Consider the following 18,529-nt stretch of genomic DNA (forward strand, 5'->3'; position numbering starts at 1 on the left):
TGGTGTCTCAACACGACGAACTGTCGCAACGGTGCATACTCAGGGAGAACACTTATACCTTGAAATTTAGTTAAGGGATCATCTTATAATGCTAATGCCGTACTAAGAAAAATAAGATGCATAAAAGATAAACATCACATGCAATCAAAATATGTGACATGATATGGCCATCATCATCTTGTGCCTTTGATCTCCATCTCCAAAGCATCGTCATGATCTCCATCGTCACCGGCTCGACACCTTGATCTCCATCGTAGCGTCGTGGTCGTCTCGCCAACTATTGCTTCTACAACTATCGCTAACTCATAGTGATAAAGTAAAGCAATTACATGGCGTTTGCATTTGATACAATAAAGCGACAACCATAAGGCTCCTTCCAGTTGCCGATAACTTTTACAAAACATGATCATCTCATACAACAATGTATATCACATCATGTCTTGACCATATCACATCACAACATGCCCTGCAAAAACAAGTTAGACGTCCTCTACTTTGTTGTTGCAAGTTTTACGTGGCTGCTACGGGCTTCTAGTAAGAACCGTTCTTACCTACACATCAAAACCACAATGATGTTTCGTCAAGTTTGCTTTTTTAACCTTCAACAAGGACCAGCTGTAGTCAAATTCGATTCAACTAAAGTTGGAGAAACAGACACCCGCCAGCCACCTTTATGAAAAACTAGTTGCATGTCTGTCGGTGGAACCGGTCTCATGAGCGTGGTCATGTAAGGTTGGTCCGGGCCGCTTCATCCAACAATACCGCCAAATCAAAATAAGACATTGGTGGTAAGCAGTATGATGATCACCGCCCAAAACTCTTTGTGTTCTACTCGTGCATATCATCTATGCATAGACCTGGCTCGGATACCACTATTGGGAAACGTAGCATGCAATTTCAAAAAAAATTCCTACGCTCACGCAAGATATGTCTAGGAGATGCAGAGCTACGAGAGGGGAGAGTGTGTCTACGTACCCTCGTAGACCGTTAAGCGGAAGCGTTTATCACACGGTTGATGCAGTGGTACTCTTCGCGATCCGATCACGATCCAACCGATCTAGTGCCGAACGGACGACACCTCCGAGTTTAGCACACGTGCGGCTCGATGATGTCTCCTTCTTGATCCAGCAAGCGGGAGAGGATAAGTAGATGGGATCGCAACCAACATGATAGCATGGTGGTGATGCTGGTGGTGGAACACCGACAGCGCTTCGCTAAGCGTCGCCGGGACGAGGCGGTGGAACTACGGAGTAACGGGAGAGAGAGGGGCGCCAAGGGCTTGGTATGTCCTCTTGGGGTGCCCCTCCCCTCTATATATAGGTGGAGGGGCGTGGTAAACAGCCCCTCCAAGCCCTAGGGCGCAGCTAAGGGGGAGAGAACTTGGACTCCAAGTCCAATCCTATTCCTACTAGGACTCCTTCCTTTTTTGCCTTCCCTAGCCACATGGGCTCTTGAGGACTTGGTGCGCCTAGCCCAATAAGGCCAGGGCACCTCCCCGCAGCCCATGCTAGCCCTTGGGTCATGGTGGAAGCACTTGTGGACTTCCGGACCCCTCCGGAATCCTCCGCAACCTTCTAGAAGCTTCCCGGTACAATACCGAAAAAACTGCATCTTTTTCCGGAACCCAAAATATGACTTCCCATATATAAATCTTTACCTCTCGACCATTCCGAGACTCCTCGTGACGTCTGGGATCTCATCCGGGACTCCGAACAACATTTGGTTACCACTCATCAAATATCACAATACTACTCTAGAGTCAATGAACGTTAAGCGTGCGACCCTGCGGGTTCGGGAATTATGTAGTCATGCCCGAGACACCTGTCCGGTCAATAACCAATAGCGGAATCTGGATGCCCATATTGATTCCTACATATTCCACGAAGATCTTTATCGGTTGAACCGTAATGACAACATACGTTATTCCCTTTGTCATCGGTATGTTACTTGCCCAAGATTCGATCGTCGGTATCTTCATACCTAGTTCAATCTCGTTACCGGCTTCTTATGATGTGTATTACCAAGAGGGCCCAGAGATACCTATCCGATACTCGGAGTGACAAATCCTAATCTCGATCTATGCCAACCCAACAAACACCTTCGGAGATACCTGCAGAGCATCTTTATAATCACCCAGTTATGTTGTGATGTTTGATACCACACAAGGCATCCTCCAGTATCCGGGAGTTGCATAATCTCAAAGTCAAAGGAATATGTATATGACATGAAGAAAGCAATAGCAATAAAACTTAACAATCGTTATGCTAAGCTAACGGATGGGTCTTGTCCATCACATCATTCTCCTAATGATGTGATCCTGTTCATCAAATGACAACACACGTCTATGGTTAGGAAACTTAACCATCTTTGATTAACGAGCTAGTCTAGTAGAGGCTTACTAGGGACACTGTGTTTTGTCTATGTATCCACACATGTATCAAGTTTCCGGTCAATACAATTCTAGCATGAATAATAAACATTTATCATGATATAAGGAAATATAGAATAACAACTTTATTATTGCTTCTAGGGCATATTTCCTTCATGTACCCCCCTTAGCAAATGAAAACCTAACTCCTTTCCACTCCACCTCTTGACCAGCGGCGTCACTAGCACTCGATCCGGGCCTCGTCGCTTGCCTCCGCCGAACTAGAATGTTAGATCCCCTCCCCTCCCCTCGCGCATCTTCTTCCCCTCCCCTCTGGGCCTCACCGCTCGTCGCCGCTAGCCGCCACATCTTGCATATATTAGTTGTCAATATCATACTTACGGTTGAATCCATGGACATCCATGAATTGATTTTGTACTTACATTTGATGTAGTATAGGTTTGATTTACCAGTATGTTTTTGCAAACTTGTAGTTTTTTGTACTTAGTGTTCAATCCGATTAGACTTAATTAGTCTGATCCCCATTCAGATGTAGTTTTGCAAAGTTGTAGTTTGATGGACAAGTATGGATGCAGACTGACATGTAGCTATTATTTATTTATCTAACAAATTAAAGTGCATTGGGTCAGGTTAATAACACTATAGCTAGAACAAACACACCATAGTAGTGTGAACACACTTTCTTTTGTTTGCCAAAGCTATGCATATTGTTATCATGTATAGTTCAGTTGTCAAATGCATGGTATAATGGCAGCATGGTATATTGACATGAATAGGTACTAGACTTCATAGTTCAGTTGTCATATATGTTTTGTAGTTGGCACTGAGACTTGTCATTATTTTGTAGTTGGCGCTGACTTGTCATGGCTAATGGAGGCAACCAGGTAAGATTCCAAACACATCCATATATATATATCTAACCATTAATGATAATAGATGCATATCTAACAATTTCAAACATTTGACTTAATAGGGATACGTACCTACTGATGCGACAACCATCGAGGAGGAGGTATATGATGTGGAGATGCTCAACCCTGAGCTCTTAGAGTCTCATCAATATACCATCAAGGTCATGCATGAGGCGAATGCCTCGCTGAAGGCGGAGACGGGTCAGTTGCTAAACGAGAAGGCCAATCTCTTCAGCAAGACTCTTATGATGATGGACGAGAGAGATCAGCTGATCGAGGGGAGGGATAAGCTGCAGAATGAGAGAAAACTCCTGAGGTCCGATTGGAATGAGCTAAAGATGGAGACGTCTCATTTAAAAAAAGATATAAAGAACAATAGACACAAGAATAGTCAGTTGAAGTTAATTGATCAAGAAATATGATCGACCACCTAGCAGGCCCGCTAAGGAACGATGATGTAGTTTGTGAAGTTGAATTATTTGGCTCTTTAACTAGTAACTTTTGTGAAGTTAAACTAGTTAAGTTGAGGAGTACCTATGTAGTTTTATGGACTTGAACTAGTTAAGTTTACCTATGTAGTTTTGTGGAGTTGAACTAGTTGATGCAGTATTACATCTTAAATTAGTTGATGGTTTAAACATACAATTTTGTTATTAGGAAAAATCAATTTGTCGGCGTCGGCCAACAAGGCATGACATTGGTAACATACACTTACTGCTGACGTTGGTCACGTGGCATGCCATTAGCACGTGAAATACTGCTGGCGTAGGCTCCAACGCTACCACCATTATTTAACAAAGGCACCATATTGGTGGCGTCGAGTGTCCACGCCAGCAAGGCCCTTTTTGCCATGCCATAACTAGTTTTTTCCACACTAGTGAATGATATGTACAACAAACAAAGCAAGCAATACAATGGCATATGGGGGAAAGAATGTACCGGGTCTTGGTCGGGAATATCGCCGAATAATAGGTGGGCATCAATGGTGCCGACGTTTCCCAATGTTGTCCGCTGCCTTTGGAGTTGCGATGACTCGTACATTGTGTCTACATCAGCGTCTTGCGTCCAGCCATCTGGGATGGCCCATTCGGATGGCGGAGCGGAGTTCAACTCCTTGTTCTTTCTCACGATCATGACAAATAGCACGAAGGCGGTCACCAGACTAGACGCACCCATATCTATGTCTCCGACATTCTACGCAGCTCCCCTCTCCACAACTACCTTCTCCATCGCTTCCCGCATGCACTGCCAGTTGCGTCGATCCCTTCGGGCGTGATTCTCTGCCTTGCAAGAGATGGTGGTCAGGACCCCCACGGACTCCGCCGAGGCATTGTCCATGACGGTGGTGGGGGAAGGGGTACTCACCGTTGACATCTAGGACGACGGATGAGGATGACTGCGTCGACGGGGAGCAAGGTTGGAGGAGAGCGCAACTCAGACACGAGAAATGGAGGAGGGCGGTTGATTTGGTGGACTTGGTCAATTTGAAGCGGATTTGGGATGGGTCCGGCCTATCAGATTCGGTGTGGCGGACGCGTCCGGGCACGTCTGGCCATCCCCATATCCACCCCCACATATGGGCTGGTTTGAGGGATGACGGACAACCAGGGCGTTTGAGATGCTTTAGTGGAGGTGGTTGGGTGGCCTTTTTTGGTCTGGGCGGTGATCGGGCTGTTCACCCAGACGTTTAGGGAGGGTTTAAGGGGTCTGTGTTGGAACCGGGGCTCCGGGGACCTAAGGAAGATTCGAACTCTGGGGTGTGCTCGCAGTTCCTCACCTTGCCCTACCTGCTACACCTAGCTCCACGGCCAAGCTCCGGTGCGTTCCTACCGAGAAGGAAGAACCAAGAACACAACAGTTTACCCAGGTTCGGGCCACCGTGCGGTGTAAGACCCTACTCATGCTTGGTGGTTGGATTGCCTTGCGAGGGAGGATGAGAAAGAGAGTACAAAGGTGGGATCTTGGTGGCTCTTATCGCCTGAGGATGCAATGAGCTGATCCCTCTCTAAGGTGGCGGCTGACCTATACTTATACTGGCCTGGTCCTCTTCCCCCCAAAATACTAGGCGGGAAGCACTAGTGCAGAACCGGGCTACAACACCGGTTCGTAAGGGCCTTTAGTGCCAGTTCTGCAACTAGCACTAAAGGGTGGGGACTAAAGGGTCCCCCCCTTTAGTACCGGTTATGCACGAACCGCCGCTAAAGGGCCACCACGTGGCACGAGCCGGCGCCGAGGACGGGGAGACCTTTAGTACCGGTTGGTAACATCAACCGATACTAAAAGGCTAGGTGGGTTTTGGGTTCAGGGTTTCTTTTTCCTTTAATTTTGTTTTTTTCCATTTAATTCTTTTTCGTTTGCTGGTATTTTACGATACTACATATTGTACACGTTATGCATATATATATATATAAATAGAATTTCTCATAGAACCAATCATATATATATATATAGATATATCATCGAGTGTCTCGTACCACCATATTCACACATACACATGTACGTATATATATACAATTTGGTATATACAATTTCTCCTACATTGAGGCATTACTGCGGTAGCGGGTAATGGAATTCTCCTCTAGGATCTATGACCTGGTCGAGCAAAAATCCCGCTATTTCCTCTACAATTGCTCGTACGCGATCCATTGGTAGGAGCTTCTGCCGCACCTCATTGAACTGTTAAGAAGGAGATTAATATGCATGTATTAGTCGTGTGACTAGATATCGATAATGATGTAAAAATTGTGTATAGTGTTCTGGCAAACATACCCATATCTGTGTAGCAGATGTGCTCTGGCAAACGTACCCATAATTTTTTTTGATATCAGGACATATATATAATGATTAAAATTACCTGTTGACTATCCCCTTCACGATTGAGTACTCTTTAGGTTTTTTAAGCAGTGAGTCCAGTACTTCAACTTTTCCTTCTTTAACTTTAATGTCTACCAAGATCCAGTGGTACCTGCATGCGCACGTTTGCATGTATAAATTAAGCGGACATGTGCATAACACTCATCAACTAACCCTAAACCCTATACACTTATTAACATCTAGCTAGTAACAAAAACAGAATTTGTAGTACAAGACAGTGTGACTCACTGGAAGTTGTAAGGAAGTAGTATATCTGCATTGGTATTGAGGCGCTTCAAGAACTCTAGCATGTTATTCTCTACTTCTTGTTTATAATGTTCATATGACCATGTCTCTTCATTAATGGTATTTGGGTCAATGAACCCAATGCCATGGCGTCCAGCTTTTCTCATTTCGTACATCTTCATCCTGCATAATACCACAGAAAAGAATATAGTGAGGATAATTACAGGTAATGATCAACGAGAGAACTACAGGTAGCTTGAGACTTAAATTACAGAAAGAAATCACTTACAGACAATAACAACTGACGATAGATTTGTCGAGTGCGTCATAATTGAATAACTGAAACAGTTCTGTATACTCAATAGACAGAGCTAGCTTATGGAAGCAATCCTCTTCCTTGACTTTCACCATGAGGGACTGTAGATTGTGGGTCTTGCAAATTTCCATGTACCATTGATGCAATTCATACATTCTCGTTGGGAGGTTCTCGGGCTTGACCAAAGGTTCGCCGCGGACATATTTCCGTTTTATTTCCTCCTCTCTAAGCGGAGACATGGGCTCGATCTCGAGGAGTTGTCCAACAGTCATACCGAGCATTTCAGCCTGCATTATATGCTCCTCGGTTATTACCAGATTGCCTAGCTGGGGAACATTAACGGTTTTCCCACATATATATAGGGCGCCGGTACTCTTATGTGTTGTTGGCACAACAAGCGGGGGGATCGATTGCGTCGCCTGTTCTCCCAGCTGGGGAACGGTTTTCCCGCATTTTTTGCCAGCTGCTTGGCTCGAGCTCGAGCTCGACTCCTTTTGTACTCATGCTCGATGTGCCTTCCTGATTTGGCGCTCATAGTCTAAGTCAACAGGCTTGGGAGCTGTTGGTCTAGCCATACGAATAAAGTGGTCAATCGTTTCCTCAGGCACTTTCTCCCTTGGCGGCGGTGCCGGTTTCGGTCCAAAATGGTCGTCCACTTGGGCCTTCACTATGGCTGTGTTTTGCTCCTCGGTCATGTCGTAAGGCCTCTGAGGAAGAGGAGCGAGGCTTGGACCATATTTATATCGCTTGCCTCCGCCTGTACCTCCTGTACTACCTCGACTCATAGCGCTACGCACCACAGCTACGGCGGCTCTCTTCCCCGATTGCTGAGGTGGCGGAGACGACTGGCATGGCTGAGTTGGAGCAGGAGGAGTGGCCTGATGCTGTGCCGGACTTGAAGCAGGAGGAGTGGCCTCACGCGGTGTCAGACTTGAAGCAGGAGGAGTGGCCTCACGCTGTGCCGGACTTGAGGCAGGAGGAGTGGCCTGCTGCTGTGCCGGACTTGGAGGAGGAGGAGTGGCCTCACATCAAGGAGGAGTCGGATGACGACGCGGCGTCGGTGGCCTTCGAAAGATGATGCAATCCTTTCTCGATAGGATGATACGATGTATGGCCTCTCCCAGTGTGTGCTCCTCGTGCTGTCCAGGAATGTCAAGCTCTAGCCCCGAATATTGGTCCACCACCTCATCAACCACGACACGAGCATAGCCGGCTGGAATCGGGTTGCAATGGAAGGTTGCTTTTGGGGGATTTGTATAAGCAACGGAGTCCGCCACCTTCATGGATATGTTCTTCATTTTGAAGTGTAGCTCACAGTTAGTGTTCTCCATGATGTCATCCACAGGGTATCTATCCAGCAGTGCATCCCCCAGGGCGGAACCAATGCTGCTTCTCGGCATGGATGGGACGGTGCTATCCAATGCTGCATCATCCGCTAGCTGCTGTCACTGCTGAGACCCCCTTTCCTGGCTAAGTGAGTCGATCTGCTGCTGCTGCCGCTGGAATTTGAGTGCCAAGTCCGTGTGCGCTGATTACAGGCCTTGAAGGCGTTCTGCTTCCTGCTTCCTCTGCTCCTCCTCCATCTTCCTCTTCTCCTCCTCCTCCATCTTCCTTCTTGCACGGGTCCTGTAGTCGATGTTCCATTCCGAAAAGCCCTCATACTAGGGAATAATGCCCTTGCCTCGTGTTCTTCCCGGGTGTTCAGGATTTCCCAGGGCGCGCGTAAGCTCGTCGTTCTCTCTGTTGGGCGTGAACACCCCCGTTCGAGTATCTTCTATTGCTTCAAGTAACTTCTCTTCGGCTCCTTTTAGACTTGCCTTCTTGGAAACCAGGCCTGTCTTTGGGTCCAACGCCCCCCATGCGCATAGAACCAAGTTCTGCACCTGGGGGGCCAGCTCCTAGTAACTGGAGCGACCCCTGCATCCAGCATCTCTTCGTCAGACTTATCCCACTTAGGCATTGCCACCGCGTAGCCACCTGGCCCCAGCCTATGGAACTGCGTCTTTTTTGCGGCATTGGCCTTGTTTTTTCTCGACCGTTCCTTAGCTAATTCGGATTCCTTGCATTTCACGAAAGCGGGCCAGTGTTCTCCTTGCTTCTCCAGTGTTCCCTTGAATTCTGGAGTCTTCTTTTCTCCTTCGATGTAGTCGGCCCATACAGTTTTCTTGTGGGTGTTGAATGCAATTTCCATCTTCCTAAGAGCAGCGTCCTTGACTTTCTGCACATCTGCATCAGTGAAATGATCTGGTAGGGTGAAATGTTCCATGAGAGATTCCCAAAGCGTTTTTTTGCTCTGTCATCGACCCAAGTAACATCTGGACGTTTATTTTTTGGCTCTTTCCATTCTTGAATGGAGATCGGGAGTTGGTTCTTCACAAGAACTCCGCACTGACGAACGAACTTGTTCGCAATGTTCTTAGGCATGAGGGGTTCGCCATTAGTTTTGATGGAATCTATGTTGTACTTTACACCCTCCTTCAACTTTTTGCCCGGGCCTTGCTTTGTCCTGCGGTCTGTAGAAGCAGATTTGCTAGATCCGGAGGGCTGAAAGAAGAAAGATTGATTCGTTAATATATCTTCAAATAAAAAAACATGTGATGATCACCAGATGCCTACTTATATAAATATACCTCATCGGTCTCTGTTATTTCGAGATCAACATTGTCTGCGTCATCATAATCATAATCATAGTTCATGACTTCATCCATTCAGTCGTCGAGATCGAATATCTTATCATCCCCCCCGGTATTTTCCAGATATTGGGAGCCGTCATCTGCTTCATTCAGATCATCTGGCCTGCGAGGGCTGCGTATGATCTCGAACAGGGCCTCTTCTCCCTCTCTGCCGGTATTGTCCACCATAGCTTTTATTTAACTAATCCAGAAGAAATATAAAACAATTTAGTATTCAAATTACAATGCATGGATGCAATCAATAAGGAAACACTGAATCATAGTACATAATATGCAACGTCTCGAATAATATATAATCTCGAATACATCGTGTCGAATAATATATAATCTCGAATACTTCGTCTCTAATAATATATATAATCTCGAATACAGCATCTCGAATATTATATATCAAACACATCACTGGCTAGGTAGCTAATAAAGATCGAATACTACAGAAGAATCTAGGCCACTCGCGGTTCCTAAGGCGCAGGTGGTGGACACCCAACAAGAAGGAACCATCACAGGATCATATCTCCAGTCATCTGCCCAAAGAACCTGCCAGGTATTGGAGAACCTGACGTCCATAGCAGCCATGTAGCGACGGACGTGCTCGTCCTCCTCCCTGACACGGCGACGCACCACCTCCGGCGGGGCCGGCTCCCTCTGCACCGAATGTGGCCCACGCGATGGCCACCAAAGGAGATCAGGGTCGACGACGGGACCCGGGGCCGGGTTCCTCACCAAGCAGCGCACCCCTGAAGGTAGCACCTCCGAGTGCCAGCCCGGCGGAGCCCAGTCCCGGACATGGGTCCTGTGAAGCAGGACGTCGTCGCGAACGGGTCGACGGCGACGATGCGGGCCGGGCAGCGTCGACAACAAATACTATATGCCCGCAAAAATTAACATTTTTTAAATGATTGGATTGTGATAATTAAATTCTATATGCAAATTCTAAATTTTTCTATAACTAAAATTATAAGAAACTAAAAAAAACATCGATCATCGTCTAACAATTTGACATTAATCTAATTCATCTAGCTAGAACTAACATTTCTAAAATTTCTAACATTTCTATATAACTAACATGTCTATAACATTTCTAATATTTCTATAACTAAAAAACAGAAAAATTTCTAACATTTCTATAACTAAAAAACAGTAAAATTTCTAACATTTCTATAACTAAAAAACATAAAAAATACTAACAATTTTACAACTAATTAACAATGTGTGTGTGTGTGTGGACATGCATGGCGGTTGGGGCAGGGAGCTCACTGGCGACGGGCGGTGACGACGGGGACGGGGACGGGGCGGGGAGGACGGGACGATAGGGACGGGGCGGCGACGACGATGGAGACGGCCGGGGACGGGGCGGCCGGGCCGGGACGATGGGAGGAACGGGCCACTGTAGGCAAACTGACCAAATGGGTCAGCTCCCAGGAAGCACAGTTGGCTGCCACGTGGCTTCTTTGCCGTCCGCGGCAGACGGCAAAGAGCTCTTTGCCGTCGGTGGCAGACGGCAAAGAGCCTGCATATTGTCTGTTTTTTCTGTTTTTTTGTTAAATCCCACAATTTGCACAGAAAATATATATATGACATATAGATATATTTCACAGGCATTCATCACATAAACAAGTTCATACATCATTTCATACATAAACAAGGTCCATCCATCTCATACATAAACAAGTTCCATCCATCATTTCATACATAAAGAAGTTCCATCCATACATAAAGTAGCACTCCATAGCTAAGGTGACTAGAATGAGAAGACAAGAATGAGAAGACAAGAAGAAGAAGAGTAGAACAAGCACTCCATCCAGCACATAATGAAATCTGCAAAATGGCAAAATAAGAAAGTTAGAAATGGATCGTTTTTGAGGTAACTAAGGTGAAATGGATCGTTTTTGAGGTAACTAAGGTGAAATGGATCTTTTTTAGCTCACTTAGGTCAAATGGATCGTTTTTGAGCTAACTTAGTTGAAATGGATCGGTTTTGAGCTAACTTTGTTGAAATGGATCATTTTTGAGCTAATTTAGTTGAAATGGATCATTTTCAGCTAACTTAGGTGAAATGGATCATTTAAGAGCTAATTTAGGTGAAATGGATCGTTTTTAGCTCACTTAGGTCAAATGGATCGTTTATGAGCTAAATTAGTTGAAATGGATCGTTTATGAGATAACCTAGGTAAGATGGGTCATTTTGGAGTTAACGTAGGTGAAATGGGCCATTTTAAAGCTAACGTAGGTAAAATGGATCATTTAGGAGCTAATCTAGGTAAAATGGGTCATTTTTGAGCTAACTTGGATGAACTGCATCATTTATAAGCTAACCTAGGTAAAATGGGTCATTTTGGAGGAAAATAAGCTAACTCTAGGTCATTATGGTAAGCATATTGGAGGAAATAAAGCTAAGTCTAGGTATTTATGCATTTGTTAAGCAAAACACTAGAGAAACTTACCGTGATCAGGGAGGTGTAGGAGCGGGGTGGCTAGTGCCGCTACCTGGAGAAGGATCGTGCGATGCGTTTCTGGAGTTAAGCTGCAACAAAGATCATTTCCAATGTCTCGTTAGCATTACGACACTCAAATGTTAAGACTACCAACTAATGTCCATTCAAACTAAACTCACCGTGCTCCCAGGAGCAATCACTGGCATCGGCGGAGCGGGCTGACCGGACTTCCCGCACACAGACTGCACATTTGGTTTTCAGAACAGAGTCATACTAGTTAGTAATGAGACTCAAATGTTAAGACTAGCAAGTAATCTGCAGAAGAAACTTACCACAAGGAGCTCGTACATGGCCCTTGCCTGCATGTCATTCTGTGCCCTCTCCTCCTCCATCATCTTTCTCGTCCTCTCCTCCATCTCCCGCTGCCTCTCCGCCGCCTCCGCCAGAAGTTTCTCCGTTCTATCTCTCTCAGTCTGTATAGCAGCCTGTAACACCACTCACATGACCATTTGTAATCATTGATGGAAGCGCACACAATGTAATGGAGAAAGATAACTGAGTACGTATCACTAACCTTGACGGCGAGTTGCACTGGCCGTTCACGAGGCCTTATCTCAGGAGCGGAGCTCGACTGGCGCGCCTTGATCTCCGGGAGAGTGCTAGGACAACGGATAAGTCCATCTCCAATGGCTATGGAGCCATGGGACCTCCCGCCACCAGATATCATCACCAGCTCTGGATTAATGGGACCCTGGCTCGGGTTAAAGTCCTCCCCTTTCCTCGCCTTCCCCTCATCTCTATATATCACGAGCTTGTTGTGGGAGGAGATGTTGGTGAAGTTGTTTGCATCATCAAGGTCAGAGTGAGAGAAAGCCTTGACTTTCTTGAAAGAGCCAGTGTGGGCCATGGCATACAGGTCGTACACCTCTGGCACCTTATCCGCCTTATTGTGGCGTGCCTGAAAGAGAGAAACAATGAAAATTAGTAATTAAAGGGCTCAAGCTAGCATGATGAATGAATTGCATGAATCATGAAGCAAACCACATACCCAGTTGCGCCCGAACTGATATAAGTTGGAGCTGCCTTGATGGTGTGGCACACCTTCCATTTGGGCACGTTTGTCCTTGGCCTGGTTGTGGAGGGCTAGCCATTCTTGTGAGCACCACTCATCGACCAACACCTCCCAACAATCCATCCGATCCGCACACCATCTCGGAGGCGCCTAAGTTAGCAAATAGAAACTTGAGCGCTACGGCTAAGAATTACTAAATGAAGGAACTTAAGTAGAAGGCCTTAAGAATTACCTTCATGTACTGCTCCTTACTCAGGAACTTATCGCGGCACGCCGGCTCTTATCGCGGCACGCCGGCTTGGTCTTCTTGATACCACGCAAGGCGTAGTAGTCTCGAACAGCCTGCACCCGAGCCTCGTGCCGTAAGTTCTGGAGTAGGCGCTTGCAGACGTTCTGGATAACATTTGCGCAGTCCTCCTCGTATCCCTCCTCACACCTGTAGAATGTCTGCAATCAAATGAGACAATATTGATTAGTACAATTAATAACTAGCTAGTTGAAGATTTTGAAATGTGTAAAGGAGAAATTACCCAGAACGTCCTGATCACCATGTCTGCCCTCGTGTCGCACACGACACCGTCGATAATGACATCCGGCGGGGCCGGGGCAGCCACGTAGTGCTCCCAGCTCAACCCAAGCTCTGGAAGCCGACCCTCACCAGGCAACGTGACAAACCCCGGGAAGTTTTGCCGGCAAAGAACTCCAAGGACGGAGTTGGGCCGGCAGACACTATGATGGTGGTCCCAACCCCTGCAGCATGACAAGGCCAACGCATTAGTTATTTGAAGAAACGTGAATGCAGAAGGTACAAAAATATTAAATGCACTTACGTACCTCTCCCCATCAGGGAAGATCAACCACCTCTGCTCGCGGGTCGCCGGCACGGACGGGAGCCGTGTAGCACCACGCTGGTAGACGGTGCCACCCTCCTCCTCAAGATCAGTCGGCTCCCCGCCATCATCAGCATGGCCACTCGGCTCCTCGGGCTGATCCGGCCAGGTACCCCATCCGGATGTGTGCTCCTCCGGGGTCTCGTGGGCCGAACTCTTGTGGGCCGAAGGCCAGTCGACCCGAGGCTCGTGGGCCCAAGACCCGTGGACCGGAGGCTCGTGGACCGGAGTCCGTGTAGCCTCCTCCTCGGACGAGTCCACCCTAGCAGTCACGTGCTCGGGTGAAACAGCTGGGGGTGGCGGCGAGGAAGGCTCCCTAGCAGTCACCCTACCTCCTCTCCCGCGACCACGTGCCCCACCTCCTCTCTTCCTACCTCGTCCCCTGCTGGGCACCGCGGTCGACGAAGAAGGGCCCGGCGGTGTGGACATACTGTCCAGCAATGCTCGGCGGAGAGGTACGTCTGGAATCGAAGACCTCAGACCACGCGCCCACGAAGAAGGGGCCTTGGCGCGCTCCCGACCAGCGCCCACCATCTTTCAACACCTGCCATGAGAAACAGTAAACGAAATTAGTACAACATAAAAAAAGACCGACATGAATAATAATATGTGTATCACTTAAGTGTATCATCATCAAGTACAACATTAAAAAATTTAATACCTGACACTACTAATAATCTCGATCAGTATCATCAATAAATGCATAATCATCATCATCACTATAATCAATGACGGGCTCATAGGGTTCAGTGGCATCAACATGTGCAAGGCCACCTTGACGTAATCGGTCAAGCAATGACAGGTCATCCGCAGCAGTAACCTCTTCTTGTTCCGGCTCTTCTTGTTCCTCCTCTGGGGTGATGTCGGATTCACTGTCGCTGTCTACTTCAATGTTTTGGGGTGAAGTATAGCGGTTCTTGAAACGCTTTTTGGAAAGACGTGTCTCTTGGAAGAATTCTCCTTCATATGTGTCTGGGTTAATGTGAGGTTCATAATCGTCTTCCTTTGGGGGAGATAGTCTAGCACGTGGCGGCACTTCATAAACGACATCCCAACCTTTCAGATTTGGATTAGTTTGGCAGGCCCACGGTAGATAGAATACTTGGGTCGCCTGTTGAGCCGTAATATAGACATCAGGAACATCTAAATGGGTGCTTTGGTTGATTTCAACTAGCCCTATATGTTCATGAGTTCTTCTAGTCTCCTTCGGCTGAAACCAATAACATTTGAAGACTACGACATTCGGTGGGTTTTCACCATAGAATAGAAGTTCATAAATTGCTTCAACTCTCCCATAATACTCGGTACCTCCTTCGCCGATAGCAGATACACAACAATTTGTAGACTTTCGGTCGGCCATAGATAGCTCTTTGCCATAGGTATGAAAGCGATACCCGTTGATGTCGTATTTGTCAAATGAACGGACCTTATAGTCAAAACCATTAGCGACTTGTCTCAATTCGGCGTCCATAGACTCTGAATTAGCCTACAAGTTTAATATGAAAGGATTGTTGCATTACGCACAAATTAGCGAATGAAACCGGGATAGCCGCCTACAAATTAGCCTACAAGTCTAATAGAAATTACCGTTTGTTTGAACCAAGAGATGAAACCGGGATAGCCGCCTCCTTGCTTTGCGAGAAGCTCATACTCTTCGACAGAATCCTTTTGGATCACCGCTCCATACGAGAATAAGGCGACGTATCGACTGTATGAAATATCCAGGAATAAGAGCAGTTCAAAGGAAATAGAAGTTGCGAAACTATGTACCGAGAACTTACTCGATGTATGGCCGCACTTCTATCAGGCGTTATCCAAAGATACTGGATTTGAAACACTGGCTGGTGCGAGATTCCCTTTGAATAGGCTGAGGTTGGATCCACCCTTTTTAGGGTCGTCAGCATTGTACCGAGGCTTCGGATTATGCAAATGACGATTTTTGGCTTCGTAGTGTGCTGTCACGAAGTTTGCCGCCTCCTCAGTGATGAATGCCTCAGCCATCGATGCTTCAATTCTACGTTTATTTTTACATTTTTGTCGAAGCGTCTTCTGCATCCTCTCAGTTGGGTAGCACCAACGATTTTGCACGGGCCCCCCCAATCTTGCCTCGGTCGGGAGATGCAAAATCAAATGTTGCATTGGATTAAAGAAGCCCGGTGGAAAGATCTTCTCTAACTTGCAGATCAACTCCGGCGCCAACTCTTCCATTTCTTCTAGCACGCCAGGCGATAGTTCTTTCACACAAAGAACACGGAAGAAATAGCTGAGTTCTGCCAGTACTAGCCATTCATCCTCAGGGATGAAGCCACGCAACATCACCGGCATTACCCGCTCAATCCATATGTGCCAATCATGACTCTTGAGACCAAATATCTTCAATTTATCAAGACTGGCTCCCCTCTGTAGATTCGCTGCATACCCATCGGGGAACATCAACTGCATTTTCACCCACAAGATAATTTCCCTCATAGCTGGCCTTCCAAGATTGAACCATGCCTTTGGCTTCGTCCAGTTCTGCTTTCCTTTCGGTTCTTTCATGTTTTGTAACGGCCTGTCACATAGTGCCTCCAGATCGACTCTAGCCTTAGTATTATCCTTTGACTTCCCATCTATGCCGAACAATGTACCAAAAAGTGCCTCGGCGATATTCTTCTCAGTGTGCATCATGTCGATGTTGTGTGGGCAAACGAGGTCTTTGAAGTAAGGCAGATCCCATAAGCATGTTTTGTGAGTCCAGGCATGCTTAGAATTATACCCCTTGAAGTACCCTGGACGCTCTGGATCTGGCTCGAGAGCGCTTAACCGATTCAGGGTCTGTTGGCCTGTCAATGCATGTGGTGCAGAGTTTTTGTCAACTCTACCTCTGATGAAGTTCTTCTTGTCTTTCCTGAACTTATGGCGAGGATTCAGGAACTGTCTATGCATGTCGAAGCAAGAAAACTTGCGACCGGCCTGAAGCCAACGAAACTCAAGAGCTCCCTTGCATGTGGGGCACGGGAACCTTCCATGCATACGCCGGCAAGTCATGCGTCGAGTACATGTACCAGACACGCATTATGAAGTTCCGTTTGCTATAGGCATCGTATGTCTTGAACCCATTATCCCAGGCTTCTTGCAATTCGTCCTTAAGCGGTTGCATATACACATTCATATTTTTCCCCGGATAGTTGGGCCCTGGAATTATCAACGTCAGGAAAATGTTCTTTCTTTGCATAATCTGTCCGGGGGGAGATTGAGTGGAAATACAAATACGGGCCAACAACTGTATTGGGCTGCTGTCATACCAAACACACTGAACCCATCCGTGCTGATGCCGACTCGAGGATGCCTCGGATCTGCCGCTTTGTCACCATGTAATTCATCAAACTTTTTCCACGCAACACCATCCGATGTGTGTACAATCATCAGATTCCCATGTGCATCTAGTTCGGTTCTTTTGCCCGTTTTGTGCCATGTCATCTGTCTGGCCGTCTCTTCGACCATGAAAAGACGTTGAAGTCTTGGTACGATTGGCATATACCGAAGAACACTAACGGGGATTTTGGTCTGTGTCTTCTCACCCATACCGTTGTCTACCACAACATACCTGGAAGACTTGCAAATGGGACAACAGTTCAAGTCCGCATAGTCAAGACTAAACAAGACACATCCTTTCTCATAGGCATGTATCTTATCATAGGGCATCTTCAGTGCACGGAGGATTTTGTCCGACTGGTACAGGTTTGCAGGCATTACATGGCCTTTGGGTAGAAAGCGTCCAAATACTGTCATCATTGCATCGTAGCATTCTCTGCCCAAGTTGAACTGAGCCTTCAGAGCCATTACTTGTGAGATGGCATCCAACTGACAAAGCTCAGTGTGCTCATGGAGCGGACGTTTTGAAGACCCCAACATTTCATTGAAGGCCTTTGCAGATTCCTCCATCTCCTCGTCCGAATCCCGAGCATCATCAAAGTCTTGCACCATGTTTTGCATACCGGTACCATGCTCGTCGATGCGACGACGATCCACCTCAGCTCGGTCACGTTGGGCAGACTCACCATGAAATGTCCACACCGTATAATCGGGCGTAAAACCACTCTTCTGTAGGTGTTTGCCCATTTCAGCCTCTGTCCTCTTTTCCCAATTGCCGCACCGTAAACAGGGGCACCAGGTTTTCCTCTGGCCATTTGCAAATGCGGCTCGCACAAACCCCTTGGTTTTTGTGAACCATTCAGTGCTCCATTTGTTCTGACTAGTGTGACCGGTGTACATCCACACATGATCACTCATCTTGACTTTCAGAGCTACTAGACACACAACAAATATATATATATATATAATTCACCATGTATGTATTCATCAGTTGATCTACTTTGTCAATTTTATTACGTCCATGCAACCTACACTCTAATAGGTAATGATAGGTCCTAATCCCACCCGAGTATGTTTAGATTGGGTTCATTTTCCCATGCTATGCCCCGGATCCTACGCAAAATTTCGGCAGCACCTCCCCACTGTTCTCCTGATACACGTCTCTGCAATAAACAGAGAGGATGTGTACCCGGAGAACAACAGGGGAGGCACTGACGAAATTTATGCGTCGGATCCGGAGCAAAGCATATGGGAAAACGAACCCAATCTAAACATACTCGGGCTGTCCATGGATAGCGTTGGACAATTCGAAAGAATCAAGGTTATAAATATGCAAATGCATGCATATTTATAACTATGACGCTTTCGAA

This window comes from Triticum aestivum, chromosome 3D (genome assembly GCF_018294505.1).
Source record: "Triticum aestivum cultivar Chinese Spring chromosome 3D, IWGSC CS RefSeq v2.1, whole genome shotgun sequence".
NCBI lineage: Eukaryota > Viridiplantae > Streptophyta > Magnoliopsida > Poales > Poaceae > Triticum > Triticum aestivum.